Consider the following 12,100-nt stretch of genomic DNA (forward strand, 5'->3'; position numbering starts at 1 on the left):
GGCCTTCCTCTTTTCCTCTTACCTGGCAGCTCAGCATCCTTTTCCCAATATACCCATCATCCCTCCTCAGTACATGTCCAAACCAATGCAATCTCGCCTCTCTGACTTTGTCTCCAAACCGTCCAACCTGAGCTGACCCTATAATATAGTCATTCCTAATCCTGTCCATCCTTGTCACACCCAGTGCAAATCTTAACATCTTTAATTCTGTCACTTCCAGCTCTGACTCCTGCCTATTTGCCAATGCCACCATCACCAACCCATACAACATAGCTGGTCTCACTACCCTCTTGTAGACCTTCCCTTTCACTCTTACTGTTACCCATCTGTCTCAAATCACTCCTGACACTCTTCTCCACCCATTCCACCCTGCCTGTACTCTCTTCTTCACCTCTCTTCCACACTCACCACTACTCTGAACTGTTGATCCCAAGTACTTAAACTCATCCACCTTCACCACCTCTATTCCCTGAATCCTCACCATTCCTCTATCCTTCCTCTCATTCGCACACATATATTCTGTCTTAGTCCTGCTGACCTTCATTTCTCTCCTCTCCTCTCTAGAACATATCTCCATCTCTCCAAGGTCTCCTCAACCTGGTCCCTACTCTCACTACAAATCACAATGTCATCTGCAAACATCATAGTCCAAGGGGCCTCCTGTCTCATCTCATCTGTCAACCTGTCCATCACCATTGCAAATAAGAAAGGGCTCAGAGCTGATCCTTGATGTAATCCCACCTCCGCCTTAAACGGATCTGTCACTCCCACTGCAGACTTCACCACTGTCACGCTACCCTCGTACATATCCTGTACCACTCTTACATACTTCTCTGCCACTCCCGACTTCCTTATACAGTACCACAACTCCTCTCTAGGCATCCTGTCATATGCTTTCTCCAAGTCCACAAAGACACAATGCAACTCCTTCTGACCTTCCCTATATTTCTCCATCAACAGTCTCAGAGCAAACATTGCATCTGTAGTGCTCTTTCCCAGCATGAAACCATAATGCTGATCGCTAATCATCACCTCCCTTCTTAACCTAGCTTCCACTACTCTTTCCCATAACTTCAAGCTGTGACTGATCAGTTTTATCCCTCTGTAGTTACTACAACTTTGCACATCACCCTTATTCTTAAAAATAGGTACCAAAACACTTTTTCTCCACTCCTCAGGCATCATTTGACTTTCCAAGATTTCAGTAAACAATCTGGTTAAGAACTCCACTGCGATTTCTCCTAAGCACCTCCATGCTTCCACAGGTATGTCATCTGGACCAACAGCCTTTCCTTTCTTCATCCTCTTCATAGCTATCCTTACTTCCTCCTTGCTAATCCATTAAACTTCATGATTCACTATCCACACATCATCCAACCTTCTCTCCCTCTCATTCTCTTCATTCATCAACCCCTCAAAATACTCCTTCCATCCGCTCAACACACTCTCCTTACTTGTGAGTACGTTTCCCTCATTATCCTTTATCACCCTTACCTGCTGCACATCTTTACTAGCTCAGTCCCTCTGTCTAGTCAATCGGTACAGGTCCTTTTCTCCCTCTTTAGTGTCCAACCTTTCATACAACTCTTCATATGCCTTATCCTTAGCCTTCACCACCTCTCTCTTTGTCATGCTCCTCATCTCCTTATACTCCTGTCTACTTTCTTCATCTCACTGACAATCCCACTTCTTCTTCTTCTATGGACTCTGTGGTGGTGTGGGTAGAGAATGCAGGCTGTGGGCTCAGGGTTTGAGCCTAGGCAATCTAACCAACATGCACCCACACAGCACCAGCTCTTCTTCTTCTTCTTTCGGCTGTTCCCGTTAGGGGTCGCCACAGCAGATCAACTGTTTCCATTTCTTCCTGTCCTCTGCATCTTGCTCTGTCACACCAACTGCCTGCATGTTCTCTCTCACCACATCCCTTATTTTAGGCCTTCCTCTTTTCCTGTTACCTGGCAGCTTCATCCTTAGCATTTTTTTCCCAATATACTCTGCATCCCTCCTCAGCACATGTCCAAACCAACGTAATCTTGCCTCTCTGGCTTTGTCTTCAAACCTTCCAACCTGGGCTGACACTCTAATATACTTATTCCTAATCCTGTCCATCCTCGTCACACCCAGTGCAAATCTTAACATCTTTAACTCTGCTACATCCAGCTGTCACTCCTGACTTTTTGTCACTGCCACTGTCTCCAACCCATATAACATAGCTGGTCTCACTATCCTCTTGTAGACCTTCCCTTTCACCACACAGCACCAGCTAATCAGTAAAATGGAGTACCAGCTGATAAAACAAATGAGCCTTAAGCTTCAGCAAATAAATGAAGTAAATGGTAAATGGAGCCTTAAGCTTACCTGTGGGTGTTGCCTTAAGTAAATGGAGCAGCCTTCCCATGGATGTTGAGTGTTAACACACACACCAGCTTCAGAGTCAGGCGCACTTTTGTGTTTAAATTCAATGCATGCATGCATCCTCCATGTCATTACAGGTCTTGCAGTTGTAAAAGTGGGGGGTTTCTCCCTCTCCCTCACCCTATGGTTCCAATGCCTATGAAGCAATGATATGGATGGTTTGCATGAGAGCAGACCTGCAACAGTCAAGTATGACTGACAAACAAGGCAGCGGAGTGGCACTGAACTGGGGGAGGCAGCAACAGTTGATGCAACTGTAGGATACCATATAGAAAATGAGATACAGGGGGTTGATGATGGCTATACATGCTATTTAGTTAATTACTTACAGTAATGGGACGTGGGATAAGTAAATACATTAAATGTACTGAGGGGAGATTTAGGTGGAAGCATGAAAACTTATACCTCATTATCAGAATGTCAGAACATTATTTCATGAGCTTGGGTTACAGCCCTACTGTTATGCAATGGCTGGGATTCAGAAACATTTGCACAGAACCTACAACATACTTGACTGTTTAGCAAATATAAGCAAGGTATCAGTGAATCAAAGACAAGGCCTGTTCAAATAGGTTTACCACTGTGTGCAGCACATGAAAATGTAAAAATAATGTATGCAATTTACTGACTACATAGATATATTGTGGTTCCAAAGTATCAGGGAACAAAATTAGTTAGCTGAACTGAACAGGTTAATTTATATAAAGGTACAGGAGAATATATGTGTGCACCAATGCTTGGAATTGCATCCAGATTTGTTCACTTGAACAAGCTTCATTTAATCCCAGCGAGTTCATGGATCTATGCCACTGAGTAATTTGTTTGTGTGCCTGCAAACCTATGTCTTACATACAGTGGTTTCACTGACAATAGTCAAATTGTTTAGCACTTGAAAATGAGTTATCAAACGTCTTATGTGACATGTTCTGGCCATATACATCAAGAAGAACAGCAGTGGCAGATCCATGCAAAACAAACTGAAGTATAATGCATAGTTGTTAAAACCAATTCGGTCTGTGTGGTGTACTGAAGGTGTGTTCATAATGTGTATCAAACAATACTACAGTACAAGACAAGCAGAAAAGTGACATATGTGCCAGATATCATAATTTGCACTGGTGGGAAGTGACACATTACATAATGGCAGGAAACAGATACACAGTGAGTAAAAAGATCAAACATAACAGCTTGGCCAGGCTTTAACTCATTGTTGGCATGAGATGAATTTATAGGGTGGTCCACAGGGCATGCCATACTATGCACTTTGGATGTTCCAGTAAGTCCTCCTCCCCCATTTTCTTCTGTTAGGTGAAGTACTGTATGAGGGACTCTATTCTGATGCATCGCCATGTGAAATGGCCTCTTCAGTTAGAAGTCCCTGCAGCTCAGGGTCCTCTCAGATCAGTCAGAACATATGACAATCACTACCAAGCTGTCATGCTTCATAGGATCTCATGATGGGAGTAGGTGTGGCTATATGCAATGATGATGCAGACTGGCAAGGTCAGAAATATCATGGAGTAACATAGCTCCCTACCATACATGCAGTCAGTGTGCTTTGGCTTCCCCCCTGACTTTCTAGATGCATGTGAACCAGCTTGCTTGTCTGCCTCTCACCATGCCAAACCTAGCAGACCTAGTATTGTATGATATCATTTTATAGCTGGAGGCAAATGTGACCATATGGATAATAGATATTGGAAGGTACCAGCCAATCAATGAAGTGCAAGGTACATAGGAGATGCATGCCATGGTATTTTAAGCACACTGCAAAAACAGCAAAGCAAATAGTAATTAAATGAGAGCTATATATTTAAATATATAACTGCAGGCAATACATTAAAAGACATATTTTGGAATGCTAACACCTAAAACTAAAATTTTACTGTAGGGTGTGTAAGTTTTTTGCATGATCTGATCATTAGCCACGTTTACTCATTCAACTCAGTAGTTGTTTTCATACAATATTTTAAAACTCATAATGCTGTTTTGTTAAATATAATACAACTAGCAAATTAAAATGCACTTAACATGCATTTCTTTGCATGGTCACATTAGCAGCATACCTGCTTTTAGATAGCAGTCTAATTAGCCTTGTGTCATATTAGATTTAAAAGCAAATTGTGGATATGTTATCCCTTAGCTTGGTCAAGTAAAGTGGTAGGCTGAAATGCTTGCATATTTCTTGGTAGAACTCTAGCAGACCAGATTTTGGTACCATAGGCACTAGTCTTTCAGCCACAATCACACAACAATTACAGTTTCAAGATGGACTTGGTAATGTGTGCAATAGACAAGATCAATGTGTCCTAGTACATCTCTGTCCTGAGAGTTATAAAGAGGATACTGTTATGCCTTACCCAATGTCTTACCCAATGTCCAGTGTACATAAGTAATGCAGATACCACTGGATTAGTATCCTTTGACTCCATGATGTACTGTTAGCCTGTAAACCTAATCCTTGCCCCTCAGCTAGGACAGGAGAGCTGGCATAAATGCTAATGAATATTTATTTACCTGCTGTCACATCAGGGAGTGAGCTCAGTAATTAAACCTGGTGGTTGAGGACAGTCCCCCCCGCAATGTTTTCTTATGTGTAACTTATATAATGTTGCACTTTCCAGTCTAGGAAGAATGTCTTATTTATGACTGAGTTTGATTTTGCCATTATTTTACAGATTAGGTGTAGTTATCAGTGGGATATAGTTATGAGTGGGATATAGTTATTAGTGGGATATAGTTATGAGTGGTATATAGAAGGATTCTACATCTTTAAGTGTTATATTTAAGATACTACCAACACAAGATGGATTTCTTCTAATCTGCTCCAGATTGTTTTAGTCAGCAGAGTCAGTAAATATTTAAATATATTTATTTAATGATGAGAATATTTCAGTCAGTGGTTTGGTAATTAAAATGTCTAATAATTATTGCATTTTAATTTATTTTTACATCATGTTGTTTACTAGCGAAATCCAAAGTGCTTTAAGGATACATAGACAGTATGCAGTAAATGTCTGCAATATTATATTCAATGCCACAGATATTTATTATTCTGCTTTTATCTGTTATTTTACAAATATGAAATGTAGTCACTTATTCCATTAGATATGCAACAATGAAAGGAGGTGTGCCTCTTAATTTCTGATATGCATTAATGATCTTTAAGCCTAACTTGTCACCATGATACAGATATCCATGCCCTCCAGGGAAAGGTTTGTAAAGTACATAGATTAATGTTGAGACTTCTGACACTTATCAAAGTGGCAAAGTCAACTTTACTTCTGCAGTTTGATTTTTTTTTTTTATTTTGCGTGTTTCATTTGAAGAAGTGTAATAAAGACACCATGATGATGGAAATTTTAATGCTCAATATTTGCATTCCCTGAGTGGAGGTGAAGCCTCAAAGCATTTTGGCCTGATTGGACCTCTCACCCAGTGTCAATAGGGGATCTATGTCAGTTGACTGAGTTTTCAGAAACTCCAGATTCATATTGGCAAGTTGATATGATCGAATTTCTGAAAACTCAAACATTAAAAAAAAAAAAAAAAAATCTATCTTTTTTTTTTACAGTTTTGCAGGAGGCAACCCCCTGCACCCCCCATTAGAGGGCTGCTCCTCCCACTGCTAATTATATATAGCAACTACGAAATCACACTACATTGAGGAAAATGATAAATTTCTTGAGCCTCACTGTACTGTGATCTCCATTCAAAAGATTTGGGTTTTCAGAAATTCGATCATATTGCCTTGCCGATATGAACTTTGAGTTTCTGAAAACTCAGTCAACTGATAGGGATCCCAATATGTGTTGAGTCCCCTATTATGGCAGCACGTCATTAGCCACTCGTGAAATGCCAGACTTTCATCTTGAAATGATATTGTCGTATGAGGTAAAGGGGGTGGGAGTGGTGGGCTTTTGTTAAGCAGATTTGTGTTTCCATGCTTACTAGGATGTTTTATAACCCCTTCATATCCTGTTGTATATCCAAGACATTAGATCTCCCAGACTATATATACACTTCCTTAAACACTTGCTATGCCATAATGTCTCTTAGTTGATATTGATTATGTTATGGTAGACACCAGCTTTAGAATGGGCTATAAACACTTCCTGTACTGCTTTATGATACTAAACCATTGAGATGAAACACTCAAAATATGTAGGAAGAATGACTCATCATTTGTCCCCGCACTGACGGCGCTAACAACATTTTTAAAATGGTGTATAAGTCGATGTATTTTGAATAAACTCTTTTTTATAATGCATAATTTTTCCCACAACATAAAAAAATCATATGTCTAACATTTCAAGGAATCTTACCAATGAGTAAAAGTGCCTAACACAATTCAGATGCTAACAAATGTGTTTGATAAATAGCTGCGCATACCTCTCACCTCTTGGAGCAGGAAATCTGAACAAGGCCTAAAATAATGGGGGACAAAGGCCCGAAAATAGGGACAGATTTTAAATATTACTCTTCTAAATTTAAGAAAGTTGCTAGAATAGCAGGATTTGTGTTAACGTGCATTTTCTGGAAGATATGAATTCTGAAACTCAGGTGTATGTCATTATTAAGTGACTTCAGTCCTCATATTTGTCAGCAAAATCACACATTTAATGAACAACAGACTAAAAATATCAGGCAAAAATATGGACATTTTCTGAAAATCTAGACAGTTGAGAGGTATGGAGCTGCACTTTGTATACTCTGTTTTATGGACTACTTATCTGCTTTGCCTCCTACTGTCTCCACAGATGCTGCTGCTGTTTGCTGTTATGTTTCACTAATTTATAAGTTGCTTTATGTCAGCCTTGATCTTATGTGAATAGTCTCTAAGATAATTTGTATAACTTACAGTTTTTACAAGTGTCATTCTTTTTCATGTTTGCAGTATTATTCTTGAGATAATGAAAGTGAACTTATTTTCAGTAAATTAACCATTATTCTATAAAATGGCTTAAAATCATTTCTTATATATGGAGTGCTCTGATTACGTTTTGAAAACAAGAGGAAAATATTCTTCTTAAAAGCCAGTTCATGTGTAAGAAACTGGTTATGACAGGCATGTTGTAGCCAGATTTTTATGTATGAAACTTGCTGTTATAAAAGAAACTGAACCTCAATATGCCATACCATCAGGTGCACCTGTAATTAATCATCAGTTTTAAAGGCTGCCACATACCTTGCTTTGCTGGATAACTGTTTTTAATGCTACTGTCATGGAAGCACAGATGAAAGAAAACTCTTGAATTGTTACAAAAACATCATGTTCAGGCCTCAAGACATAAACAGTTGTTATATGTTTGAACGGTGCACATCAATAAATTTACCTCCAGAGTAAAATTATTGTTCTTGTTATTTGATTTTTTAAACATAGTAAAACATGGTTAAGATCAAAAACCTGATGTCTGAAATCTTCTATTTGTGTATTGGCAAATGAAGGTGGAGATAACTGTACAATTTATACTTACAACAAAATATTATTACAATTATTATTAAACATTGAGCCTATTTGTATAAGAAATCATGAGGCATATTACAGCAAAGAGTATATCCTCAATAAAAATTATTTTTTAATGGATTAATCATATATTATTCAATGTATGTTGAATTTTAGAAAAGGGAAATACAAGCCTATAACCAATTTTCTGTGATTTTCTCAATGTATTTTAATCTGAATTAGTAGAAGTCTTGTGTCAAATTATTTTATTTTCTTGGTTTACCAAACATGAAGTAGCAATAGTTCACGTATGTAGGTGTTCACTAAAATTATCAATATTAAGTGAACAGCATCGTGAATTCATTTCCTGCACCAGACAAGGTGACAGATCTGTTATCTTTGAGTGAGTTGTTAACATTTTACTAAATATATCTGAGTGAGTTGTTACATTTTACTAAATGTGTCTTTGAGTGAGTTGTTAAATTTTACTAAATGTGTCTAACCGTATCCTCTACAATATGCTGATTTCCATTTCATTTACACTGTCAAACATGCAACGAACCTTGAACTGACATGTAGTTACATATGAAAAATTTTGCAGTAACCCATGCACTCATTTTTTATTCATTTATTCTGAAATTGCTAAAGCTGCAAAGCATTTGCGTAGATATTAAATTACTGTGCTGCAGATCTAACTGAACTACCTAATAGCAGTGCAGGATACATTTTAACACCTGTTGTAATGTTTACAGACACACACACACACACACACACTCACACACACACACACACACACACACACACACACACACACACACACACACACACACACACACACACACACAGCAGAATTGTGAGGCATCGTTAATATAAAAGAATGTATCTTATTCTAGTGCTGTGAAGCTGAAATATTGATTTCTTCAGCTTGCACATCTTTTTGCAGTTCCATAGCTCCTAGAATTGACTAAAATTCTTTGCTCGAAGCACACGCTGATATGATCTGTATACTAATGCAGCGGAGGGCTTCATGTCACTGCTAAACATTTTCAAATTCTTATTCAGACAGAATCTAATTTGTCACCTTGATTTATCCAGATAATAACACATTAATAAGACATTAAATAAACTAACACTGTCATTTATAGACTGTATCCTAAATGTAGCTGACATAATCCTTTGTTATAACATGCTAAAGCCCAGTGATAAAATGGAAGAGGGGAATGATAGGTATTCAAAGTTAACAGAGGTATACTACGACCACCCAGTCACATAATATCTGTTGAAAAGCATTACATGTGTCGCAAACTTTGCATGAAGGAAAAACTTATGAATATTTTAAATTATTAGGATGTAAAGGTGTTTTTAAGGTCCAGCTACTTATTTTCTTAGTATTTCTTATATTGTTTTCACAAATGTAACAGCACCATACCAGTTTATTGTCATTGTAAACTTGGAATAAGTATACAGTGCAACTCATACTACTAAACAGTTAAACATAAGTTATATGAATACAATATGGGCAGTTCAATTTTATTTATATGAACATAGTAAAGTAAAAGAATAAATAAAATATACACTTTCTTGTTACTGACTAACAAGTTCATTTTTGTATCATTTCATTTCTGTTAGAAAAACTGCTACCTTTTTAAAGTATTTTAAACTACGATTCCAATAACAGATTACATGCATGAAATCAAATTAAGTATTGATTGCACTGATAATTCACAATTACTAATAGTCTTGTCAGGAAGAATGCAGGCATTGAACCCTTTTACTGCATTGCTTTGAATCTGAAATTTTGTTAGATTCTGGTGCCATATAGAGTTTTAGTATGATGATCCAATAAAACTTTTTCATGCAGTAATACAGTCATACTCCCATAGCTGGGCCTTGACATTGCTTTCTCTAACAATAAAAAGGAACTTTTCCTACAAAAACGCATATATTTCTAGGCAGACCTTTATTCTGTAACAATAATTTTATTTTTGTTAGGTTTCCTCTCACTCTTACCTTTAGTTACTTATTTTTCCCCACAATCACTACTCTCCATATAAATGGTTCCTGGAATAAAACAACCAATGGATTGTTCTTTAACTTTATGTGTATGAAGCTTTTCTCCCTGGGCCTCCACTGAAAAGAGGCATGTGCCCAGATGGACTTCCCTGGTAAATAATAAATAATATATTATTGCAACAAACTTGACATTCAGCACTTTTTGCCGGAGCAAATAAATTTGCATTTTTGACATATTTTCAAACTTCACAATGGGCATGGGGAAATATATTAACCTCTAGAGGTTCTGCTATTTTGAGTCTGGATCTGCATGCACCATTACAGACTCATGAAATGAAGAAAAAAATAAAATATTCCATTCCAGTCCTACCTTTAAAGTCACTAGTCATTTATCCTGTATTTACTTTTCAATAATATGTGTCAGGATACTACAGCCTTACTAGCAATAACTTATATCATCATCATTATGATGTCATCATTATAACCATACATATAACCCATGTCATTGTCTTCATTATGGCATCATCATGATAAACATGCCTATAACTCATGAGTAGTATTAGCCATGCTAATAATTCATATCAGTGTCAACAGTGTTGCATTGGAATGCATTTTTTAGATGAAGCTAACTTTCCTCACAATGAGATCAGACTTCAGAAAAATCACTCTTTTGCTAACGTAATATAATTGTTCTGAGATTGGTTAACTTTTGGGGATAAGGCAGTTTCTACTTAATACCAAGATTGTACATTCTCTAAATTAGTATAATTTGTGAAGTAGGGGCAATCATGGAGGTATGTTTTTGGTGAATGCTAAAGTTTTAAATTGCAGAATTAATTTCTATTATCTTTCTTGGTGTGGATTAGCTTGGTTTAATTAGTTGTTATGAATCAGTTTATACCATCATCAGCATACCTTACACTCCTGTCCCTCATTTGCCTTCTGCCAGTTTAATTACTGTCCACTCGAACCAGTTTCCTGTGATTTTCTGGAGGGTATTTACAAACCATCTTTACTAGTTTTCCTTCATCTACCCAATTATTTGCTCCTAGCCTGATGTCACTGGTCACAATTCTGTCATTTTCATTTGAGACTGAGCATCACTAATTCCAAACTACTGGATCCTTCCTCCAATACCCATTATTGACCGATCTGCTAGTGAATTAAACTGGCAATTATCTACCTGGGCCTTATCCCTTCCCTTCTCTATATTTATAACTTGATTGACAAAAGTATTTAGGTGAAGCACAGGGTTTATCTTTTCTCTTTTATTTTGTAGTGGACTGGACGTTTATGGTCAGACTGCCTTTGTTATCCCTTATATTGCTTATCATAATTCAACATTAAAATGCCTACTTTGTTATAAACAACAGAAAGCTTTATTTTGGACCTTTTCATATGTAATCATAATTTATCCTCCCCATTATCTAGTGTCTCAAATGCATATGTGGCACATCAAGTAATTTACTAAAGGGCAATAAGTGTACCGAGTTATACCCATTTATTAACGGACAATAAGTGTAATGAGTTATACCCATTTACTAAAGGACAATAAGTGTAACGAGTTATACCCATTTATTAAGGGACAATAAGTGTAATGAGTTATAGCCATTTATTAAAGGACAATAAGTGTAACGACTTATAGCCAATTATTAAAGGACAATAAGTGTAACGAGTTATACCCATTTATTAAAGGACAATAAGTGTAACAAGTTATACCCATTTATTAAAGGAGAATAAGTGTAACAAGTTATACCGATTAATTAAAGGACAATAAGTGTAACGAGTTATACCCATTTATTAATGGACAATAAGTGTAACAAGTTATACCCATTTATTAAAGGACAATAAGTTTAATGAGTTATACCCATTTACTAAAAGACAATAAGTGTAACGAGTTATAGCCATTTATTAAAGGACAATAAGTTTAACGAGTTATAGCCATTTATTAAAGGACAATAACTGTAATGAGTTATACCCATTTATTAAAGGACAATAAGGTCACAAGTTATACCCATTTATTAAAGGATAATAATTAAAACAAGTTATATCCATTTATTAAGGGACAATAAGTGTAACGAGTTATAGCCATTTATTAAATGACAATAAGTGTAACAAGTATACCCATTTATTAAAGGACAATAAGTTTAACAAGTTATACCCATTTATTAAAGGACAATAAGGGTAATAAGTTATACCCATTTATTAAGGGACAATAAGTGTAAC

Source organism: Protopterus annectens, chromosome 4.part0, assembly GCF_019279795.1.
Source record: "Protopterus annectens isolate FY-2018-M chromosome 4.part0, PAN1.0, whole genome shotgun sequence".
In the NCBI taxonomy this organism is placed as follows: domain Eukaryota; kingdom Metazoa; phylum Chordata; order Ceratodontiformes; family Protopteridae; genus Protopterus; species Protopterus annectens.